This window comes from Vipera berus, assembly GCF_964194415.1.
Source record: "Vipera berus genome assembly, chromosome: 2".
In the NCBI taxonomy this organism is placed as follows: domain Eukaryota; kingdom Metazoa; phylum Chordata; class Lepidosauria; order Squamata; family Viperidae; genus Vipera; species Vipera berus.
Window position 1 is genome coordinate 198,530,953 of NC_138203.1, and position 10,762 is coordinate 198,541,714.

Genomic DNA, 10,762 nt, shown 5'->3' on the forward strand with positions numbered 1-10,762 from the left:
CAAACGTGGCCCTTTTATGACATGTGGACTTCAACTCCCAGAATTCCTCAGCCAGGCACACTGGCTGAGGAATTCTGGGAGTTGAAGTCCACAAGTCATAAAAGGGCCACGTTTGAAGACCCCTGGGATAGAACAATGCAAAGATTAATATTAGAGAAACAGGCACAAGTTTCCCATTAAGTATGGTAAGTAGGTGTACAGATAGTCCTCAACCTATGACCACATTTGAGCCCCAAATTTATGCTAAGTGAGAAATTTGTTAAATGAGTTTTGTCCCACTTTGACTTTTCTTGCCACATTTGTTAAGTGAATCACTGCAGTTGTTAAATTAATCATGCTTGTTAAGTGAATCTGGTTTCCCCATTGACTTTGCTTGTCAGAAGGATGCAAAAGGATCACATGACCCTGAAACCATCATAAATATGAATCAGTTCCCAAGCGTGCAAATGTAAATCACGTGACCCTGGGGATGCAGCAATGGTCATAAGTGTGAAAAATGGTCATAAGACACTTTTTTCAGTTCCATTGTTAACTTCAAACAGTCACTAAGCGAACTGTTGTAAGTTGGGGACTACCTGTACTTTTATCACTTTTTTCCTTTTTTGGGATCAAGTTTTTGACACCCTGCTAGGAGACTGGTGGTACTCGAATTGTGCCATATCCTAAAAGTGGTATAATCTGTGAAAAGGTTGAAAAGCATTGGCCTAGGCCAGGGGTAGGCAACCTTGGCTCTTTTATGACTCGTGGACTTCAACTCACAGAATTCCTGAGCCAGCCATGCTGAGGGGAAAGAGAGAGGTTTCCAAGCTGAGCCATGCTGGCTCAGGAATTCTGGGAGTTGAAGTCCACGAGTGATAAAAGAGCTAAGGTTGTCTACCCCTGGCCTAGGCCTAGGGAGTTGCCAAGGGTCAGGGATTACTTGAAGACATACAGTACACAAATACACAGCAGAGAAAAAGTTGAGCAGTTTAGGACACTGAGTGCTTGTTCCTCTTTTTTAGTTGCCGACATGGCCTTACGTGACCACTTTGGCTTGGGCTGCAGGTATCTTGCCCATGTCATTTGGATAGATCTTATCTGGAAACCTTACGAATACAGGTTTAGCACTCTGTTTCCAAAACACGATGCCAACACTCTTTGAAAGAGATAGGCCTGTTAAAAAGCAAGATAAGTGCTCTCTTAAGAGAATGCTACTCAGAAGGTCAATTTAATCTGGGAGAAGAAGCCAGCTTCCACCAGCTTTCTCTTAGAAGGGCATTTATTTGCTACCAAGAAGGTCAGTTTGAGGAAAAGAAAAAAAGGAAAATGTTTTAATAATAATAAACCTTTATTGTCAAAGTACATGTGTACATTGAGATTAGCTGAGCCTCCCCCCCCCATGCTCTCTCCCCCCAACACACAGTGACAACAAACCCTCCATCCCACCACACTATGTGAACCAACTACACCACACACCGGCCTCCCATTTGCCGGATGGATGCTGGTTGTTCTGTTACGGTGAATGAATTACAGGTTTCCCGCTAGTTTTGCCCTCAAAAGTTGAACTTGGCTGTATGTTTTGGTGTTTTTGTTACTTTGGTTGTGGGGACAACGATGTCTCTTTGCCATCCAGACTCTGGATGCTTCAGAGGTGCCATTCCATTGCAGCACAGAGTCCCAAAGGTGATTTTTCAGAGGCAACTGGACTTCCTTGTTTTTCTTTGAAGACGTTTTGCTTCTCATCCAAGAAGCTTCTCCAGCTTTGACTAGATGGTGGCATCTAGTCAGAGCTGAAGAAGCTTCTTGGATGAGAAGCAAAACAACTTCAAAGAAAAACAAGGAAGTCCACTTGCCTCCTGAAAAAGCACCTTTGGGACCACCATGACCTGGATGACTGAGAATCTCCATAGCCACTGAGGACAGAGCTTGCTCCTTTTCAGGTATGCTGTCCGGCTTCATTGCACCCTCTTCCTCTATGCCAGGGGTGTCAAACTCAATTTCATTGAGGGCCGCATCAGCATTGCAGTTACCCTCAGGGGGCTGGGTGGGTATGGCCAGGGTAGGCGTGGCCTACTGGGTGGGCGTGGCTAGAGTGTGTATGGCCTGCTGGGTGGGCGTGGCCAGCTCTACATCCGTTCGCATCAAGGGTGCCTATGGGGGCCTGGGCAGGAGTGGGACAGATCTGAGGGTCTCTGGCAGAAGGAGGGTCTCTGGGCCAGGGCCAAGGCAGTGGGGGCCGTTCCCTCACTGTTTCCAGGATGGCTTCGCGGGCCGCATGAAACCACTTTGCGGGCCGTATCTGGCCCCCCGGGCCTTGTGTTTGACATGTCTGCCTATTAGCCTGGGGTGAATTGAGAGGGAGAAAAGGCACCTAACTTTCTTTCAGCCTCACTTCCATCCTGGTGACCTGCCAGCTGGTCTACTTTTGAGCAGGAGTCCAAAGGTCCTTGAGTCTGTTGTTCAAAGCATCCCACTACATTCATCCAGCCTTGCCAGGCCATAATTAAAGAGAGGAATTGGGGATGGTTTTTCCCATTGGCAGCTGATGCTGGGTGAGGGGGAGACCACCAATCACTTAAGAAAACTTTCATCTGAACTTTCCTGCATTAAAACTGCAAAAATGGCACTACTTGTTGACCACATTATTCATCACATTATCCGGTGTTGGGAAAGCACAACTTAGGCAGGCTTATGCAGACCTGGGAGGGGGGGGAGGGGGGCTGTCCTAAAAGGCATCTGGCTGTGCCCTTTCTGTGAGGTTCTCTTAAACAGTAGCATTGTAATAGTTTCAGTTTATTGTAACTTTTTTTCATGCAGCACAGGAAACTGCTTAAGAGTGGGGGGATTACACACACAAATCCAAAAACATACCCCAAAATCTCTAGGCAAGTCAGAAAATCTAAATTTCTTGAACGCGGAGCCTTTGCATAATTTGTTACAGTCTTTTGCAGAGCAAATGTTAATAAATATTTTATAAAATCACAAGTGTATGAGTTGCAAGACGATTCATGTTTGGATTTTTGTGTGTGTGTGTCATTTAGTAAACGGAAACTTCTTGGCAAAATAAAATGCAAGATATTAACAGAATAGAATAGAATAGAATAGAATAGAATAGAATAGAATAGAATAGAATAGAATAGAATAGAATAGAATAGAATAGAATAGAATAGAATAGAATCTGGAAGGGACCTTGGAGATCTTCTAGTCCAGCCCTTGCTCTAGCAGGAGAACCTATACCGTCTCAGACAGGTGAACGTCTACTCTCTTAAAAATCTCCAGTGATGGAGCGCCCACAATTTCTGAAGGCAAGCTGTTCCACTGGTTAATTGTCCTCACTGTCAGGAAGTTTCTCCTTAATTCCAGGTTGCTTCTCTCTTTGATCGGTTTCCAACCACTGTTTCTTGTCCTGCCTAACCATGTGATGTGAGCTGAGTGCGTGATGTCCGACGATAACCAAGCTGTTAAGCGTGAGAGGCGAGGACAGAATAGGGGAAGCCAGCCGACCCCGCAAACCCAGCTACGACAACCGCAGATCTCCGCGAGCGCGCTGGTAAGAAAACAACAGGAAACAGAACACGTGACTCGGATCATAGGAGTGACTGGTACTTTAAGAAAAAAAGTGGGTGGGGGGGGGAGAGAAGAAAAACAAACAACGAAAGTCACGTTTGCAAAACAGAAGAATCGGCTAAGCAGGGCGCGAGAGAAACGGATCGTCTCCATCAAGGATGTCACTTCCAGGAGGAATGAGAGGAGCGCGGCAGGCGATCTGAAATCTCCCTCTCCTCCGACCGGCTCTTACCTACTATCCGGCGCGACCCGGGAAGACCCTCCGTATCTTTGTTATTGTGGCTGCTCTCATCCTGGGTTGCTCCGTCTCTCGGCAAAGGCTCGGTCGGCCAAAAAGGAGGCGCAGAGGGGAGCGTCTCCGGCGCTGGGGAGGGAGGGGGTGGGTGGGTTTCAAGTCAACAGTTCCTTCTTTTAAGTCCCCGGACTCCTCGCGGGGAAGGGGGATCCGATCCGCTGGCGCGTCCCCTCCTAAGCATTAACACCGAAGAGCAGCGGCACCTCCGCTGTTGACAAGCGCCCTCCCCAACCGCACCAGACGGGACGGTCCTTCCGAGGGGCGGGGCTCAGTCCGAGTCAGGCTCCAGTTCCCTATATTCGCGCAGGCCACGCCCCCTGGGAGAGATTCCGTGGGACTCTGCACGGAGCTGACAAGGTGGGGGGGGGTTAGGGGGAGGAGGAAAAGTTCCTTCTGAAATCTCCTGCTTCACCATCCATCTCAGGTTGTTCCTGCTACAACAGGCTAAACAGGAGCCTTCCCTCGAAGGGAAAAGGGAGATTCAAACCAAATAAAACAAGCAGTAACGATATCACAGGTAGTCCTCGGCTTACGATGGTTAAATAAATAAATAAATAAATAAATAAATAAATAAATAAATAAATAAATAAATAAACCTTTATTGTCAAAGTACAACATGTGTACATTGAGATTAGCTGAGCCTCTCTCCCCCCCCCTGCTCTCTCCCCCCAACACACAGTGACAACAAACCCTCCATCCTACCACACCATGTGAACCAACTACACCACACACCGGCCTCCCAAGTCAATTCTGCATAAGTTCACAGAGATTATGTCCCATTTAAAAGCCTAACAGCCCACGGATAAAAGCTATTTTTCAGCCTGTTGGTACGACTGGCTATATTCCTATATCTCCTACCAAATGGTAGGAGAGTAAAGAGATACCGTCCAGGGTGTGAGTTATAATGACCGTGCGAAGGTACAGGGGCACTGAAAAAAGTGACTTATGAGAGGGGTTTTTTTTTGCACTTACAATCATTGCAGCGTCCCCTGTGATCAAAATTCAGACGCTTGACAACTGCCTCATATGTATGACGGCTGCACTGTCCCGGGGATACGAGATCAGCTTTCGCAATCTTCTGATAAGCAAAGTCAATGGGGAAGCCAGAGTTAACTAACAACTGTGTTACTAATTTAACAATCGCAGTGATTCACTTAACAATTGTGGCGAGAGAGGTCGTAAAATGGGCCAAAACTCAACAAACGTCTCGCTTAGCAACGGAAATTTTGGGCTCAATTGTGGTCTTAAGTTGAGGACTATCTGAAGGCTACTGCTAAGCTTGTAAGCCGCCCTGAGTCTTCGGAGAAGGGCGGGATATAAATGGAATTAAAATAAAATAAAATAAAAATTTGTCTGAACTCTTGTCTCAGGTCTATTGAAGATGAAATGTATTTATTGCAGAAATTCACGGGGAGACAGCTCCAATAATTCTCAGTTAGTCTAGCCCTAGTGTCCCACTTATATTGTTTCTACTTAAAACATCTGGAAGCCATCACCAGTTTGGCCAGGAAGACTGTAAAAAAGGATCAAATCTCAGCCTTTTGAGTTTTATGCAGACTTGGCTAGAGCAGCCAGGGATAGCAATCACTTTTATTGAAAACACTGTGTTTGTTTCAGATCTCTGAGAAAAGGTACGTTCATAAATGCACATCGGTACATCCCATTTAATCAACGGGGTACATACAAAAAGTACCACTGGGCCAATATTTTGAGAACCCATGGGTTGCAAATAGATTACAGGGGATGTTTGCTCAGACTTTACTTTGGAAGATGAAATAACGAAATGATTGGTTTCCTGTATTTAGAAAAATGAAACTGGGATATTTTCAATTTTAGTGAGTTTTACAGATACAGTACCTTCTTGCCTTAGGAAGGCATTCTAATATCAGAAAGCTCTCGTGCTATTTTGTAAGCCTACAGTGACCTTTGCAAAAGAATTGTGATAGCTGTTGTGTAGTGGGTTCTGGAGAGCAGGTAGGACGCCGAGATGATGAGTACAGCATGGCAGATCTTTATTCGGTGGAAGTGACTGTACTGGGGGAATAGGGGTTACCTGCCCTCCTTTTATACCTGGCCAGGTGAGCAGCTGGCCAATCGGTTTAAACCACTGTTTCCCGCCAAAACTGGGTTCCTGCCAAAACAGTTACAGTTCAGCACCCCCTGGTGGTGACTGCTATGTAAGTGTGTATGTGTTCTCTTCACCTGGATACATAACAATAGCTATCTATATTCATTGCTCCAAAAAATTAAGCCATAAGCATACCCAAGCTTTTTTTATAGAAAATTCATTTAGGGAGGTTGATTCCAATTTCCAATTATTCCCTCTTTCCCTCCTCAGAGAGTTCATTAAATTATTTGATGCAGAAGACATTTTGAAATGATAGCACTTACATTTCTCTGATATCCATTCTCCTGTCTTCTAAACAGAAGGCCTGTTTAAAATGCCATGTTGGCCTGAGAGGAAGGTCTTTGGGCCTTAAATATGGTAGTATAGATATTTTTAGCAAAAAGTACAAGTCACTCGCTGGGAAAATATTTAAGGATTTTTGGAATCTGTATGTCTGGAATATCATCCCCCCCCCCCCCGAGATCAGATCAGATTAATCCTGGTCTTTCACAAAATGTTAATCTGGAGGTGCTCCAGGCCCTGCTGATTGGAAGGCTAGATGGCCAATTGAGAGATTTGTTAATTGTTTTCTTTGGGTTTAGGTGACCATTGTTGATTTTCTCATTCTTTAGTAATATTTTGTTCTAAAATTTATTTTAGTGTTGTTGGCTTTGTAGTTACATTTACAAGATGGGTGGCAATATAAATGGAATGAATAAATAAATGTGCATATGTGTGAAGAAACTTAAGAGCTGGCTTCCCTAATGTTAGTGTTTTGTGTGTCTGTGTGACTAGTCAGCCTCTCATGATTATGCCCATCTACTCAGATCTCTGAAGAAGGATCTGCTGAGCCCACTCTGAGATCTTCTTCCATTGGATCCTGAGTTATAAGAATTTGGAATCCTTGCCTTAATGCTGAAAAGAAGACTAACAAAGGATTATTGTGGCTCCAATTTTCCCCCTCCCCTGGATTGGCAATATTATACTACTAATATAATGGTAGCTAAAATTGAAAGAAATGTAGCGAAAAATGCAAAATTCCATTAAAGTCAGTGACGTGCAATTAGAGTAGTTCAGACTACAGTAAAAGAAATTATAGTTTGGAATAACCAGGCATTATTCACTAGTGGCTATATAATCTATAAAAAAATCATTGTATCCCATTTCCATCCTTTTGTATTTATGAAAAAGATTTAAGCACATAGGTTTAACTTTAGGTTCCTAAACTTTACATCGATTAAATATATATCATTAGCCAGCTCCCCTTTTTTTAAAAAAAACCCTGCAACAGTATGTGTTTCATTTAAAAAATTTTCTGTTCTTGACATTTTAGAACACAGTGGTGTTCAAATAAAACATCTGGCCCTTTCTTTAAAAAAAACTGCTACGGTATGTGTTTCATTTAAGCCCTTTTCTCTTCTTGACATTTTAGAACACAACTGTGTTCAAATAAAAACATTTGAAACATGATTTTTCAATCAAATTTTAAAACCGACCCAGGCTGCAGAAAACTGATGAGGTATTTCAGATGACCTTGAAAATCAGTAAATGCCGATTCAGGAAATGCCTGTCAACACATTACAGCAGTAATGACTCATTAATGGACATGGATGCTTGCTTTATTTTGTTAAATGGTTTTGGTTTATTTTTTACAATTAAACTCTGAAATTCTCTTATGAACTATAAAAACAGTCACATACCTAATTTTAACCAGTATATCAGGTGTTTACATTTTGGCACATCATTTTAAGTTTTCTCCCAAAGGCTAAATACCTACATTTAAATTTGCTTATCTTTAGTCTAATTTGAATGTGCATAAGTAATAATGCGTTGGATGGTTTTGAAACACTGTAACCTTACAGTTCTATACTGTATTTTCTGATTAATTGCTCATCCTCTTCTTTGCCTAAAAATTGCCAATTGTAATGAGCTCAAAGACACCACTGAGCTACAGAATCATATATTTCAACAGCTTTTAACCTTTGTAATGATAATATTGCTTAATTTATTGCTTTCATATTAATAATATTGCTTTATTGCTTTGAATATTTCATAGATGTGGATTAATAAGCAAAAAGGTGTGATACTGTGATACTTTATAAAGGACATTACATACATGTATAATATATAAATTTATCAGTTTATAGATACATGAAATTTTGTTGTTGCATGCAGCAAGGCAGAGAAGATAAATTGTTCAAATCCTGTGAGAAGTGTGTGAACTGGATAGAGCTATGCCAAGGGTGGGCAACTATGGCCCCTTTAGGACTTGTGGACTTCAACTTCCAGAATTCTTGAGCCAACCATGCTATGTATTAGCAATAATAGTGGCAGGGCTCATTGCTCCAGAATGTGATCTGTGTCCAAAAGGTTCTAAGTTCAGACTATGGAAAGGATGCTGGAGATCCCGAGTTAAATGATTCTGTAGCAGAATGTGCTAGTTAGATTCTCAAATGTGCGTGGTTAATACCAGTCACCTTTGGAATGGAATGGAATGGAATAGAATAGAATAGAATAGAATCTGGAAGGGACCTTGGAGGTCTTCTAGTCCAGCCCCCTGCTCAAGCAGGAGAACCTATACCATCTCAGACAAGTGACTGTCTAGCCTCTTCTTAAAAATCCTGGGTGTTTGTTTTTCTTTCTTTCTTGAAGATGGGAACTACATCAGCCCTTTTCCAATCCACAGGTATTTCCCCTGTGCTCCAGGATTTTTGAAAGATATGGTGCAATGGTTCTGAGATAACATCTGCCATCTCCGTCAGAACTCTGGGATGTAATCTGTCAGGTCCCGGTGATTTATATTCATCAAGATCAGATAGACGTTCTCTTACCATTTTCTTGCTTATTTTAATTTTTGTTTCTACTTTGTCTTTTGCAGTGGGTTTTTTTGGTATGTTGAGCTATAGTTTCTGTGTGAAGACTGATGCAAAGTATGAATTAAGCAGTTCTGTTTTCTCTGTTGCCTGTTATTTCCTTGCCATCTTTTCTCTATAGTGGGCCTACAGTTTCCTTGACTTTTTTCTTGTTGTTAATAGTTGAAAGAAACTTTTTTTAATTGTCCTTGATTTCTGTTGCAAGTCTTTGTTCTTTCTGAGCCTTTGCTTTCCTGACTTCCTCTTTGCATGTTCTGGCTGTCTGCTGATAATCAGTCGTAGTTATGTGACCCTCTTTCCATTTTTTGTATTTGTCCTTTTTGTCCTTCAATTTGTCAGAGAGATCTTTGTGCAGCCATGCTGGTTTTTTCTTGAGTTTCTTGTTTTTCTTTTTCAGTGGTATTGTACTGGTATGGGCTTTTATGATCGCATTTTTCAGACTTTCCCATGCTTCTTGGGTTGTTTTCCCCTTTAGGATTTTCATCCATGGGATCTTTCCTAGGTTCTCTCTGAGTTTGTTAAAGTCAGCTCTTTTGAAGTTTAAGACCCTGGTTGGATTGTTTTCTGTTGCTAGTGTTTACATTATATTAAATTCCAGTATGATGTGGTTACCGAAAGCCCAAGGTTCCGGTAACTTCAACTCCCTCTATCACTTCTTCTCTATTAGTAAGAATTAAGTCTAGTATGGCTTTATGTCTAGTTCCCTCCTCCACCTTTTGGATGACAAAGTTGTCAGCTAGGTTGTTTAGGAATCTGTTTGATCTCCTGCTCACTGCAGAGATTGTCTCCCAGTTGATATCTGGATAATTGAAGTTTCCCATTGCTATTGTGGTATGCTTGCTACATACATTTGTTAACTGGTTGGCAAAGTTCATCTGTTTCTTCTGATTGATTGGTCTTAATAGGGAAAGCAAAGTGCTACATATAAGGTTTGGGAAAATCATGTTTATAAGCTACTAGGTAGCTACCATCTCAGCACCTGTCAACCGGAACATGACAAGACAAAGAACCCACTTCTTTAAGACAGCCAGGGAAGAATACTCAATGGTGATGGATCATAGCAGCAAAGAAATAAAACAAAATTCATTACTACTGCCATCTGGTGGTCCTCTGCATTTGTGCAGTCCCAAATGGATAATTAGGGAAGCAGTGCTCAATATGATAGAAAGGTTTAAGATAAGATAAAATATAGATAGATAGATAGATAGATAGATAGATAGATAGATAGATAGATAGATAGATAGATAGATAGATGGATGGATGGACAGACAGACCTTTATTGTCATTTTTTTTACTGTGGGCACAATGGCACACATTAAAATGAAATTCAGTTGCTTGCTCTCAAAGTGTACACATAAGAGATCCCTCTGGGAGACCACTTCATATTGATTCCATACAGACAGCACCAAGCATCTCTAATAAAAACAAAGCACCTTAATTGCTTTTGCAGAAAACAAAATACAAGAATGGAATAAAATTGAAGGCAATAATATCTAGACAACCCTCCCAACACAGACAAACACACTAGGTGTGTGGCAGGATGATAGCATTATACAACACTAATAAAAAAGCCATCAATTTTAGTGGCCATTCTTTAATTTTGAATCGCCTATATTTACGAACATTTAAGTGACAACTTTTTTAAAAAAAAAGTCTAGTCTTGATCTGAAGAATACTCAATAGCTTTTTTTTACAGAGCGTCCCACGTTGACTCCGTGATAGCTGTTTAACCACGTTTTCCCATTCAGGCCGAAGGTTCATAAAAGAGAAAAGAAGCAAAAGAATGGAGATTCCCGCCCGCACCCCCCCCCCCCAGGGCAGGCTGGCAGACATTATAATCCAAATAACGTCCACTTCCCCCCCCCCAATTAGTTAATTCGAGACATTCATCCGGTATAGCCAAACCTATCCAACAGGGCACATCCCCATCGGCTCCCAGAG